Here is a 14024-nt window from a genome sequence, read left to right on the forward strand (position 1 = left end):
TTGTATTAATGAATTCTATTTCTATTACTGGTATTGCTAATACCACTGCTTTATTGCCTACATTCAAAATAGAAGGAAATGCTAAAGATTAGTTAGAGGTTAGCAAAAATAAAGATGTGATTTTTTTTTTCCTCATCAGGGAGTTCATGAACTTAAGATTAAGATTCCCCTTGTCAAAAGAGGTAGATGGTAGTCATGTAAAAACTTCTGTTGCTTCCCAGTTCAAATATGTCACTACTAAGAAATTTCTTCCTAATAAATTAGAGAAAAAGACTATATTAAATATAGCACATGGCAGGGCAGCAGACACACAAAGATGCTACTCTTGTTTGCCCTAGAGCAGTGTGGGATGCCTGACCTCTTACTTGCCCACCTTACAGACTGATTGTGTGAAGTTGCAGACAGGTGTTGGATGTGAGATTTGGTCACCCCTCCGGGCAGCTTTCCCTCCTGGACCGTTCATTCTCCAGATCCCTGGAACAAGCTTCCTCCATGGCTTCCCACACTGAGTTGGAGAGGGTGAAAAAAGACTGCTTACATTATGCTGGTGGAAGATTAGTCCTGGGCCCTGGAGCTGTGAGTCTGAAGTTGGAGTGTGAAAATAAACCATGGGTACATTTATCTTAAAACCTTCCCCAAAGCTCCATCGTTTCACGATTTACCCCAAAGGGCCATTGCTGTGGGTGCTTCACCTCACGAAGGGGAATGAAGTGCTGAGAGCTCAAAGGATCCATTTTCTGGGTGGACACTTGGGTCTGTCCCCACTCGGCTCCCATCATGGTGCGGAGTTGCTGAGTGAGTGTAGGTCCTTCAGTGTGACCGCTACTGATTAAAGTGACCCTTCAATGACCTCCTGATGGTCCGGTCACTCACCTGGGGAGGTGAGGCACACTGAATTCGGTGTCAGGAAACAGGGTTCCAGTCCTGGAACTGATACTGACAGACTGTGTGACAAGAGCAGCTCCTTTTCTATCTCTCTGCCAAGGGTTCCTCAGCTAGAGTCAAGAGAGTTGTATTAGGTGACCTTTGTATTTAGTGATTGTATTGGTCTTCTAGGGCTGCTGTAACAATGAATCACAGACTGGGCAGCTTAACCAATGGAAATATCAATATATTGTCTCAGTTCTGGAGGCTGTATGTCTGAATCAAGGTGTTGGCACAGTTGGTTCCCTCTAAGGGCTGCGAGGGAAAGGATTTCTTCCAGGCCTCTGCCTGTGGCTTGTGGATGGCCATCTTCTCCCTGTCTCTTCATGTCATCTTCCCTCTGTGTGTGTCTCTGTGTTCAAATTTCCCCTTTTTATGAAGATACCAGTCCTGCTGGGTTAGGGCTCACACTAGTGACCTCACTTTATCTTAATTACCTCTGTAAAAACCCTCTGTCTTTATAATGTCCCATTCTAAAGTACTGGGGGTTAGGACTTCAACCTGTGAATTTGGAGGGGACACAATTCAGCGCATAACTGTGATCTTTTGGGTCTTCTTCATGTTAAATGATCTTAGGTATGGGCTAAATGTTCAGCTCTCCTAGGTGTAACAGGTGATTCTGACACTTTCCTACAAGAGCCAAAGCACTGGTTCCTGACGCACTGAGAGGAGATGACCCATTTTTGGCAGGTCTCTGCAGTGGCCTGAGGAGACTTGTGGGGAAACTCATTCCTCACCCCACAGAGAAAAGGCTAGAAAACTGTGACTCTCCTTTGGGAAATCAAACAGGGGAGCCAGGAGGGGTAGCGCCATCGTTGCCAGAGGCAAACTGAGAAAATCCACCCCTCCCCCTCCCCCCCCCCCCCGCCCCGCCTCCCCACCCCAAAAAAGCCAGTTCCAGCTTGGCTCAGGCTCTCTGTGCGGAGGGAGAGGCACAGGGTAATTACTAATGAGTAATCTTCCCAGCCCAGGGGAGGGTCGTGGTCCCACCTGACCCACGCCCTTGCAGCACCGCCTTAGATACACAGAGCCAAGCAAATCTTCAATTCAGAAGAGGAGAGACATCATGGAGTGAACAGCTTTCACACGCTTACTCTGGATTTCAACAGTAAATTGCTGGGTGTTCTCATAGTGTGTTATTTACTCTGTGTCACTTTATCTGTGTTTATAAACTATCTACTTGGTTTTCCTGCCAACTTCAGTGTGGGATAATTGAAATTTAAAAAAAAGAAAGAAAGAAAGAAAGACACCCAGTGCCAAAGTCTGAAATTGTCATCTGTAAAACAAAATAAAAAGGCAGCTGACTTTCCAAGCTAAAACATGTACAATCTGATGTAGAACAATTATTTTTAAAACAAAATCCAAAGGAGAGTATGTCTTCTAATTACCAAGGGATTTTGAACAATTGAGAGAAAAATATATAACATCTTATGGTGATTTTGATTCCATTAATGTTTCCTTGTTACCTTAGATATATACCACCATCTATGAATGTGAACAATGAACAGTTATCTAAAATTTTATTACAATGAGGGAAAAGCAATTTTAAATCTATTTGGAGCTGTGAATTTTCAACTTCTAAATTTTTACGTTAAAAATTTATCTAAATCTCTGTGTCAGGCGTGCTATTTTTTCCTCCCACAAATAAGATGTCACTCTGCTCCGTGACGTGCTTCTTTATCTTAGTTCTTTCTCTAAATTGAATTCAGTGATTTTGCTCTCATTGGGGCTCTGCACAGTCTGGAATCCAGCTTGATCTTCTACTTCATTTCATAGCTTTTACCCTTGTGTCAGCTTCTGGGACTGTTGTTTTTTTTATATACATATATTTATTTTCATGCTTTGTTTTTATGTTGCTCACAGAAAATGTAGCTGTCATTTACATATCCAGTCATCTCTTCTTTTTACATCTTTCTAATGTTCACTTCCTGAACAATTTTCTGCAACTCTGCTTTACTTGTTAGCCACTCTAAATTTTGACTGACCTAGATACCTCGATTGTAAGCGCCTCAGGGTAGGGATCTTGTCACTTGCTGTTTTATAAGGTGTTCCAGAAACTTCTTACGTGAGTTTGAGTTATCATGATACGCAAACCACTATAATTATAATAGATTAAGAACCTACGAATGCAGTATGTCCTGCAGATAACAGCTTGGTTAGGGTGTGGTCAAATAGTATGGATAGTCAGAGGTCGGGAAAAGGATTAAGCCAAAGGAAAGCTGGACACAAATTTACTGAAAGTGTAAGGGAACCCAAACCTCTTGCAATGTGGCTCTTAGTGCCAAAGAGAAGCTGCTGGTAAACTCTCAAGCCCCGGAGAAGACTTGTACTTTAAGAGGCATGCAGAATAGGCTACATGAGAAAATAGAAAGCCCATGGCTGCTCACTTGGGGCTTGTTGGAAACCGGAAAAGAAAAACTATTCCTCGAGTACAGAAAGTCAATGAATGTTTTAAAAATGTGGTGGTAATACAGTGCCCTGCTTGGAAACTGATCTGACTAGTCCATGACCCAAATGAACTTCTTTCCTGTCTCTATATTGTTATGGCTATGATCGGTACGTCTCCTAGGAGCTTGGAAAGTGACAAGTCAGAAGTTTGGAGATACTTCTTCTCTAGTGTCAGGTCACTTCTGGTCACTTCCTCATGGGCCTTATCAAATCAACTGAACAGCTATCCTCAAAATCTCCATTAGGTATCTGGGGAATCAATATTTACAAATATCGAAAGTTGCCTTCTTCATTCTCTTTCAAGAAACAAAATGAGATAAAGGAATAGAAAATTTTGAAAAATTTTGAAAAATTTCAGAGTTAAGAAATTTAAAAACTAATGTTTATGAAAAAAAGAAAGCCCTCCTCATAGAGATTGCCCATGGGGACAGTGGCTTCTGGGAAGCCACTTTCTGGTTACTTCCTCAGGGCTACTGCTGCAGCCACCCTCTGGGAGCATGGTACGGAGTGTGGATCTCCATCAGATCTCCAAGGCCCGGAGAGCGCAAGTATAAAAGAGCTGTTCAGACACTGGGGCTAGGAGGCCAAGGCAAAGCTTTGCAGCATGTTATTTGGGTGTGTAAATGCTCCTGAGCCTCAGTCTCTCCTGAGGCTCCCAAACTTGTGAGCAATTAAAGGGGTGACATCACAGGGTCTGGAGGGGCTATCACCCAGGTCGACTCAGGGAACAGAAGAGTTAGTGACCCCTCACAGTACAAGCTGGCCTCCTGGAGAGGAACGTTGGCAGCCTCTGCAGAGGTCTAGGGAAGATCTCTCTCTGGAGGAACAAACAGGCACAAGAAGACATAAAGGTGGCAAGATGAAGGACGTGAACATTCCAGCTTTCCTGGCAAGCTTTCTGAGGTGACAGGGGTGGATGAGATTCACTCAGCAGATCTGGCAAATCTCCATGGTGCTAGCCCCTTAGGGGCTTTAGCCCTCTCTTTAAGGCAGCCTAAAATAAAATTAAAATAATGTAGGGTGTTATGGACTGAATGATTATATGCATCCCAAGTTAATATGTTGAAATCCTAACCCAATGTGATGGTATTAGGAGGTGGGGCCTTTGGGAGGTAATTAGGTCATGAGCGTGGAGCCCTTATGAATGGCATTAGTGCTCTCATAAGAAGAGAGCTTGCTTCCTTTCTCTGCTCTCTACCATGTGAGGATATGTACGAGAAGACAGCTGTCTACAAGCCAGAAATAGGACTCTCACCAGACCCGCTGGCACCTTGGTCTTGGACTTCCTAGACTCCAGAACTATGAGAAATAGATGTTTGTTGTTTAAGCCACCCAGTCTGAACAAAGACATAGAGTATGCCCAGAACACTGTGGGAAAATGTATGCGGGTAGTTCACAAAAGGATGAAAAACTAACTTAATATCTTTGGGGACAAAATGAGCATGATTTAGTATCAAAACTGGTACAAAGACCAAGGAAACCCTGATTTAAAGTTTTTCTTTTTTATTGTCTTTCTAGGAATCTTCCCTATCATCTAAGAAGGTCCTTAATTAATCAGAAAATGTACACTCTGAAAACACTCCATGGAATTAGTAGTTTTGTTATCGTTTCTGACTCACTTTATACATAAACTGTAGCATCAAGAGTGTCAAACAATGGGACAGTGTTCTCTCACTATAATCAGGCTTTGCTCTCTCATATCAAATATTGCTAATTAAATTTTTTTTTCTTGCCATCTTCAAGGTTGTTTGTTACATAATTTCTTATAAAATAAGCCAAAAAGCTCAGTTGGTATTACTTTATGTCTTTGAAATGAAATCTAAGGAAGTGTAGTTTAAAATTCTCAGTTATAACTGTTAAAATAGAGATTAAAGCCACTGACCTCAAGTGACCAAACAGAAATTATTATTTTTTTATTTTATTTTTTAAAATTGGAGTATAGTTTCTTTACAATGTTGTGTTAGTTTCTGCTGTACAGCAAAGTGAATCAGTTATAAGTATACATATATCCCCTCTTTTTTAGATTTCCATCCCATTTAGGTCACCACAGAGCATTGAGTAGAGTTCCTTATGCTATACAGTAGGTTCTCATTAGTTATCTATTTTATACATAGTAGTGTATATATGTCTATCCCAATCTCCCAGTCTATCCCACCAGCCTTCCCCCCTTGGTATCCATACATTTGTTCTCTATATCTGTGTCTCTATTTCTGCAACCAAATAGAAATTATTAAAATTAGAGTTATATTAAGATATATTACTAAGAACAGTTTAAATACAAAACTGTCACAATTTCTATATCTCAGTTTCTAAAGATATTTTGAAATATTTGATGATGATGACATCTTTCATAATTTAAGGAGACCTTAGTAGATAGGACTGTTATCCCCATTTGTAAACCTATTTGAAACTTATGTGTTTGAAAGAATTTTTTGTTTTGTTTTTTTACTTAAATCAGTTCCTCTATAGATGTTTCTAAAAGAACTCAAAGCAATACTGTTTATTGCAAAACTTTCTTATTTTCTTTGTGTGCACCTGCTGTTAGATTGGGCAGAGTTTAGAAAACTCAAAGCTTGGGGATCCAAGTAACACAGGAGGTTTAAGTTTGAAGTGATGCTTATTTGCAATATTGTGACCTTTTCAGGTGACATATACTAAAGGTACACATAGATGTTACGTACATATATATGGATATACATACACATGCAATTATACACATTTTTCTCTTTCTATAATTAGCATTTGTTTTTGATTCTCTCTATGTGTGTTGTGAACCTGATCACACTGGTTTTTCCCTGGGATTCCATGTAGTATAAACCATGTAAGAGTTGAAAGGGAAGATTTTGGGGCTACATTTGGTGATGAATCCTTGGGATAAATCCATATGTCTAGTGTATTTGGCATTCCTCAGCTGTACAAAACAAGCAACCTTCCCATATTTCCTTTAAGGTTAATATCAACACCTTATTCAGGGGTCAAGATGCAGTAAATCTGTGCTTGCCAGCCTAGTCCAACAGGGAGCCTTCCCTGATGAGGCTCACCTTAACAACAGCTCATTCTTTTTCATCCCCTCAGCACTTAGAGTTTCAAGTTGGATTTAGTTTTTTTTGTAGATTGCAATTTTTCAACCAACACAATATGGTTTTGTTCCTACAACTGCCCCCAAATTGTTCTTTTCAAGGTTACCAACCATCGAAATTCTTGTCACCAAATTCAATAAACACTTGTCAATCAGTATCTTGTCTGTTCACAAGCTGTCAACATTGTGACTCACTCCGTTCCCTGGGCTCCTCTGTTAACATTCAGTGTTTGTTTACCTCTTAACCCCATGGATAGTCCTCTTTCTTCAACACTTCTATATTGGGTTTCCTCTCAAACCTGCTCTTCAAGATCTGCTGTCTTATTTAGTGAGAGGAGCCATCCACCCAAGATGGTATGGATGGTATGATATTGTTGTCTGATAGATAAGACAGTTAGACACATCTGGATCCAAGACTTGTCTTTGCCATTTGGGTGCTCTTGTGAAAATTACATCTCTGGCTCTAAGCTTCTTCATCTGAGGTCGAGGTGGTAACAATTATGTCATAAGGTTATTATGAAGATTAAATAAGGTCAAGGGTATGTACAACTAGCACAATGCCTAGTACATAGAAAACCTTTATTAAGTGTTAGGCTCTTCTTAATTTGTTCCTAATTTCTTTAGCTAGAAGTCATCTTGGACACTTTTCTCCCTATAATTAAACTCCATGATACAACTGTTCACAAAGTGCTGTTGATTTAACCTTCTAAAATTTTCTAAGATTCATTACCTCCATCTAGTCTCATGGTTTCCTTATTTATTGACTGGAGCATTGCCAGTTTCCCTGATCCACTTACAGCTAAAATAAAGATTTAAAATGCAAATCTAATCTTGTCTGGACCCAATTTAAATTCTTCAATGGCTCCCTGGAGAGTTCACAGTCAAGTCTGCCTCCACAGCATGGTGGGTGGAGAGCTTCCTGACCCGCTTTCCACTATCTCTTCACAGTTAACTCCCGCTACTCCCCACCACAAATCACACCTGGACAGTCTCCGACTGTCTTTACCTTCCCGTGTGTGGTTCTCACGCCTTAGACTCTGCCCATTCTCCTCTGATTCATCTAGTTAACCCCCAGACTTCCTTAAAGTCAGCTCAGGCTTTTTCTCCTCTTGGAAGGCATCCTGATGAGCCAGCCTCGTTTAAGTGCCCTTCCTTCCACTGTGGTTTCCATCGCCATGTGCATAGCATGGCCATAGCATGGATTACATCATGTTTTCCTCATTGATTTAATTTCCAGTTTCCCTAGTAGCCTGGAAGCCCCTCAGACTTCTTATAAGATATTCTTATCTCTTGGATATAATATATACCTTATACATGCTATGTCTCAATATGTGTATCTTGAATGAATGGAATGTTGAGTAATTCATTGTAATGAAGTAAAAATTGAATGAATGATTCGATGGATGGATTAATGAATGACTTGGAGTCTTCAGAATGGGCCGGGCTGGCAGGCATTCTTTTCACAGGTTGGTTTCAATACCTGTTCACCCTTTTCTATTTGCCTAACTTTTGCCTTCCTCTGCTGAGTTAAGTGCCCAGACTCCAAATCCCTTTAACACCCCTTACATGTCTCTGTATTAACACTTGCCACCATGTTCCTGACAAAAGACTGAACTAAATTCATGTCAGGTTTGTTTCGCAGTAGAGTCCAGAGTCTAGGCTCACCAGTGGGCTCTAGGGCTGTGGCCTTGTCTGATTTATCAACTGTACATTGTGGATATTATTATTAACCCTATTTAGAGATGAAATCTGCTTAGAGAGGTGAAGTGACTTGTGCAAGCTTACAGGCTTCTGCAGTGGCAGAACTAAGATTTAATTTCCAAATGCCATGCTCTTCTACGCTCCTTCTAAGAGTCAGAAACAAAGTAGAAAAAGAATCACATTTTATTCATTTCAATTTTTATTCATGTAACTGCTGGATCTAAATCAATTATAGTCTAATTTCTGGTCCTTAACTAATATATGCAGTTCTCATTAGACATTTTGGACTAATGTTATAATTTCTTTTAACAAGGACAATCCAATATGAACCACTTCCCTATTGTGTATGATCAGTGAGGAGAAAGAAAAGAAATGGATTATAAAGTTTTACTCATAGTTTGTTGGTTTACAGACTATTTCATATTGTTATATACAATAATAAATGTATATATGGTGATTTCTAAGACAGTTTTATTCAAGTGTTGTGACTGACAACAGAAGAAAAACCCAAATATACTGAGATAAAATTAATTGTTTCCCCTGAGTTGTTGTTAGGTTTTAGCTGAGCAATCACTTCTTTACCTCCTTTTCCCCCACTTTTTTTTCTTTCTTTCATTAAACCTTTGTTTCAGATCCCTATTTCTTCCATATAGAAGGGAGGCTTCTAGACGAGGCCTTGTTTGGTTAGTTAATGACCTCACCTGGACAAGTTCCCACCTTATCTTTTTTTTTTTTTTTTTTTTTTTTTTTTTTTTTTTTTTTTTTTTTCTTCCACCTTATCTTTTATGTCTTTTGTGTGCACTAGACAAATAAAACAGATGGGGAACAATATTTTGAGCCAAAGAACACAGGACAGTTGGAAATACTTGCTGCATGTAGCCATATCCGTGTTTATTGTTGTTCTAGATAATAGATGCTAAAACACAGACTGGAAGATAGGAGACCCTAAACATACTACCTTCTTTCTCACGTCCACACCTTTGGTCCTGCTGAGATTGCTACATGAACTGCCCTTTTCTCTAGCTCTTGGGTGAAGAGGAGTTCATCTTTAAAACCTTAGCTCTCTAGGGCTTCCCTGGTGGCGCAGTAGTTGAGAGTCTGCCTGCCGACGCAGGGGACACGGGTTCGTGCCCCTGTCTGGGAAAATCCCACATGCCGCAGAGCGGCTGGGCCCGTGAGCCATGGCCGCTGAGCCTGTGCGTCAGGAGCCTGTGCTCCGCAACGGGAGAGGCCACAACGGTGAGAGGCCCGCGTACCAAAAAAAAAAAAAAAAAAACACCTCAGCTCTCTAGCAAACCCTTTCAGATCTGCCTCTGCAGAGGTAGCTGCTACCTCTTTTCAGCAGCACACTTTGGGTGTAGCTCAGAGGTAGCCACCACACTGAATAATAACCATCTCTTTGCACATTTGTCTTCTCTACTAGGTTGTGAGCACCTTGGGAGCAATAGATTGTGATTATTTCACAACCGGGTCCTCAGAGCCAAGCTCTAGGTAAGGCAGACACATAATAGTCAACTCAAGTGTTTGCTGAATAAATGTGAAGTCCTGTCCTTAGTCTGAGATGATGTAATATTTGCAACCATTGAATCAGATGATAAAATCCTAAGCCAATCAATGAGGCAATGTTAAGAAAAATGACTAAGGTTCTTTGTATTTACCCAAAGTATATTGAATGCAGCTATTTTTTTTTTTTTTTTGAATGCAGCTATTTTAAAGACTAGGTAAACATTTTGATTGAAATGTGTTAGCTCTGTAGAGTGGGTTGGAGGAATAAAATGGCATAATGGCTAAGACTGTGCTGTTTGAAATCAGTATAGCTGGGTTGAAAAACTAGTTTTGGTGCTTACTAGATTTGTGACATTGAAGCCCTCTCTTGCATCACTTCCATTGTCTGTAAAATGAGTACAATAATGCCCACCTCACAGAGTTAATTAGAAAATTAGAAAATGTCAGCAAAATTCTCTCCATGGTTCTCAGCACGTAGTAAGCTGTGGATAAATTGTCTCTCTTGTTAGTGGGCCATGTGCTCCCGAGGCACAGCTTTGCTGCAGAGTTGTGTGATTCTGGTCCAACAGTTTTGTTTGTTTTCAAATGTGCCCTGGTGTGTAGCTTGTTTGTAGGTGCTAGGATCTGACCTTAGCCTCCTGCTGACTTTGAGCCCAACTTTACAGATGACACTGAGTTTCACAGGATGACAAATAACAGAGGACCCATTTTGAGTGAGAATTGGCATTTTAAGGGCAGACTTTTTCACTGTCCTCCTTCGCTTTGCACTTACATCTCTCCTGTCTCTTTGCTATTGCAAGACTTTCATCATAATGCTTGAAGATGAGGATGGGAGAGTAGATGATTGTATACTCATCCAAACTCTGTTCCAGACATAAGCCTTATATCCTAGGGGCTTGACCTGGGTATGGGACTGAAACCCCGGGAGCTTCTAAAGTATAGTGTGTAAAGCAGAAATTGATAGAGAAAACTAAGTAAACAGTTGAACTAGGGTGTTAATTCCAAAGTGTTGTCAATTCTACTAGCAGAATTCTGCTATGAGGTAACATGATGAAAACAGGGGAAAGCAGAACTGAGAAATAAGGTTAAAGGAGGATAGAATAGTGCATATGGAGAGATTCCCTGACCCATGGAGCAAAATCACCAAAAGGTAGCATGGAATAATGGAAAGGTCAGAGGCTTTGAGACCAGACAGGCTGTATGACCCTAAGGCAATCCTCTAACCCCTTTGGGCCTCACTTGTTACATCTGTAACATAGAGATGCTAGTGATGGTCTTACTGATTTTCTGGAAGATTGAGGAAGAAGGTGTACCTAGAGCATCCAGCACTTTCCAGATACTCAGCCCTCAGGCTTGGCTTTGACAGAGGAGAGAACCATCAAGCTGCTAAACCCGACAGAGATCTCAGGAGAAAAGCAAGCTTTCCATTTCTGTAGTCTCCAGTCATCTCTTCTGATCCAGGCTAGCAAGATAGAGAATGGAAAATCAGATGAAACATTGTTGATGTTTAAGAAGAGGGTGCTGATGAGTTTAGAATTTGTAATTGTTTTGGACTGCTAACCAGAAGGTTGGTTCTGATTGGGTGCTGCTGACGTAGGCTCTGACTCAATTCCTGTCTCTAATTTGGGGTGGAAGAATGGCAAATATGGAGTCCTAGAGGAAACATTGCCCCAGGATAAAGCTGTTTTCTCCTTAGAGATCCAGTGTCCACTTTCCTGATGGAGTGAGCCACCCTAGTTTGCCAAACTCTTTTGGAGAAACCATGCAGTTTGGTATATACTCTAATTTCCTCCATGTGCAGGAATGAGCATGATAAGTCACCAGTATTTAATCAAAGTATATCAAGCATATGTTGTTTGAAAATGTAGTCGAGTACTTTGGACAAATGGCAGTAATTATATAGAATAGCATTATACAGATGATAATGTGAAATTCAGATGCTACTGATTTTACTTAATGGTGTTTAATTCCATTCTTGGGAATAAATTTAGTTTGCTTCAACCTAATTGAAGATGCTTGATTGAGGTGCTTGTCTTGACTGACTTAGTGCTCAGCTAGGTGCATATGGAAAAAGGCAAAAGAAAACTGATAGTCAACAATAAGTTTCCGGGACTCGTGTGTGTTTCAAGCAGCATTAGATTTTTTTCTTTTTTTTTTTTTTTCTGAAAAACTGCTTTTACATTAGTCATTCATTTTTTTTAAAACTGTTGTAAATATCAGTGACTAAATATAGAAAGAGGAAACGGATATTGATAAATAAGAAAGCTCTTGATTCTTGAGAACCAAATGTTTGCTTGTTTCTCGCTTGTATTTCCAGTATCACCTGCCAGGCTACAATTATTGGGGTTTTTAAAGGAAGGGTCTCATGTGAGAGAAACAATAAAATGAGAACATTTTATGATCAAAATTTAGCGCAGTTCTTTTAATTTACTGTTTCCCACTGGGTCCTGCAGGAGACATGATTGTAAATTAAGGGAAAAGCATTTAAAATATGTGTTCCCCGCAACTTTTCCCTAAGCGGGTTGTTTTCGGCTCCTTTTGTACCCTGATTCATTTCCCACTCTCCCTCAATTTCACATACTTGAGCGCTGTATCTCTCTCTGCTTTTTGTTGTCTTTCTAGCAGAAGATAACTCTCCTAAATCAATAATCTGTTTTCATCTGAAATGATTTCCTTACATAAAGAAAATATCATAGAGGCATAATTATTAGAATAAGCCTCTTAACACAGCTATGGAGAGAATTTTGGAGAGACTCTGGATCTGAAGATCTGTGTTTGAGTCTTGACCTGGCCACTCTCTTATGATCACTTTTGTGATCCTGGGAAAGTGACATCTTTTCTGAACCTCCGTTTTCTCATCCATGAAATGGGATAATATTTCACAGTGGTTATAAGAACTAAATGAAATAATCTCACAAAAGCAGAACTGCTTGTAAATTCCAGTTGAAAAGCTTTTAGATTTGTTTCTCCTAAAGTACAGGGACAGTGTCTCCATCGTTTTTATCCTCAGCACTTAGCAATGAGCAGGCATACAGTAGGCCCACAGAAATGTCTGTTGAAGGAGTTATTGATATCTTCACAGGTGCCTGCTTCATGTCAAGGCTTCTTTAACCATCTGTGAACTCCTCTGGGACCAATGTCAAACTTACCAGGATGCTTCTCACAAATCCTGATACTGTTCCTGGCATAACGGCAGCTGTCTCCTGAGGATTCCAGAATGAATGGGCGTGGGGGGCATGTTGGCAGCATGATCTACTTCTGAGGGAAGCAAAATCTACCATATCATATATGTTGGACCATTCTTTGTAACTATATCATTGAGCAGAGAAGTCTTTAAACTTCTCTAATGACGTAGAAACCTAGACAAGCATTCATAATGAAAGAATCATGCATAACACTGGGAATAATAAATAATCCCAAAGAGATCACAGATGTTCTATCATAAGTACTTTAATAAACTTTATAAAACTGTTTCCAGAATAAATGCATTTCCTCTAATGGCAGTAATTAGAATCTGTAATAAAAGTAAACAAAGAATTGGAAGAGATAATTTATTGTGGATCAACACAGTAGCTACATTTGCCCAGCTGCATTTTCTATAGCTTTGTAAAAGAAGTATGAGTCAGGGTCATGGCATATGAGAACACTGTGCTGTATTCTTTCTTTATTTATGTATTTATTTATGTATTTATTTATTTATTGGGCTGTGTTGGGTCTTTGTTGCTGCGTGCAGGCTTTCTCTACTTGTGGCGAGCGGGGCTACTCTTTGTTGTGGTGCGCGGACTTCTCATTGTGGTGGCTTCTCTTTTTGTGGAGCACAGGCTCTAGGGCATGTGGACTTCAGAAGTTGCAGCATGTGGGTTCAGTAGTTGTGGCTCGCGGGCTCTAGAGTGCAGGCTCAGTAGATGTGGTGCATAGGCTTAGTTGCTCCCTGGCATGTGGGATCTTCCCGGACCAGGGCTCGAACCCGTCTCCCTTGCATTGGCAGGTGGATTCCTTTTTTTTTAAAACATCTTTATTGGAGTATAATTGCTTTACAGTGGTGTGTTAGTTTCTGCTTTATAACAAAGTGAATCAGTTATACATATACATATGTTCCCATATCTCTTCCCTCTTTTGTGTCTCCCTCCCTCCCACCCTCCCTACCCCACCCCTCTAGGTGGTCACAAAGCACCCAGCTGATCTCCCTGTGCTATGCGGCTGCTTCCCACTAGCTATCTATTTTACGTTTGGTAGTGTATATATGTCCATGCCACTCTCTCACTTTGTCACAGCTTACCCTTCCCCCTCCCCATATCCTCAAGTCCATTCTCTAGTAGGTCTGTGTCTTTATTCCCTACTTGCCCCTAGGTTCTTCATGACAATT

The sequence above is a fragment of the Pseudorca crassidens genome, chromosome 13 (assembly GCF_039906515.1).
Source record: "Pseudorca crassidens isolate mPseCra1 chromosome 13, mPseCra1.hap1, whole genome shotgun sequence".
NCBI classification, from domain to species: domain Eukaryota; kingdom Metazoa; phylum Chordata; class Mammalia; order Artiodactyla; family Delphinidae; genus Pseudorca; species Pseudorca crassidens.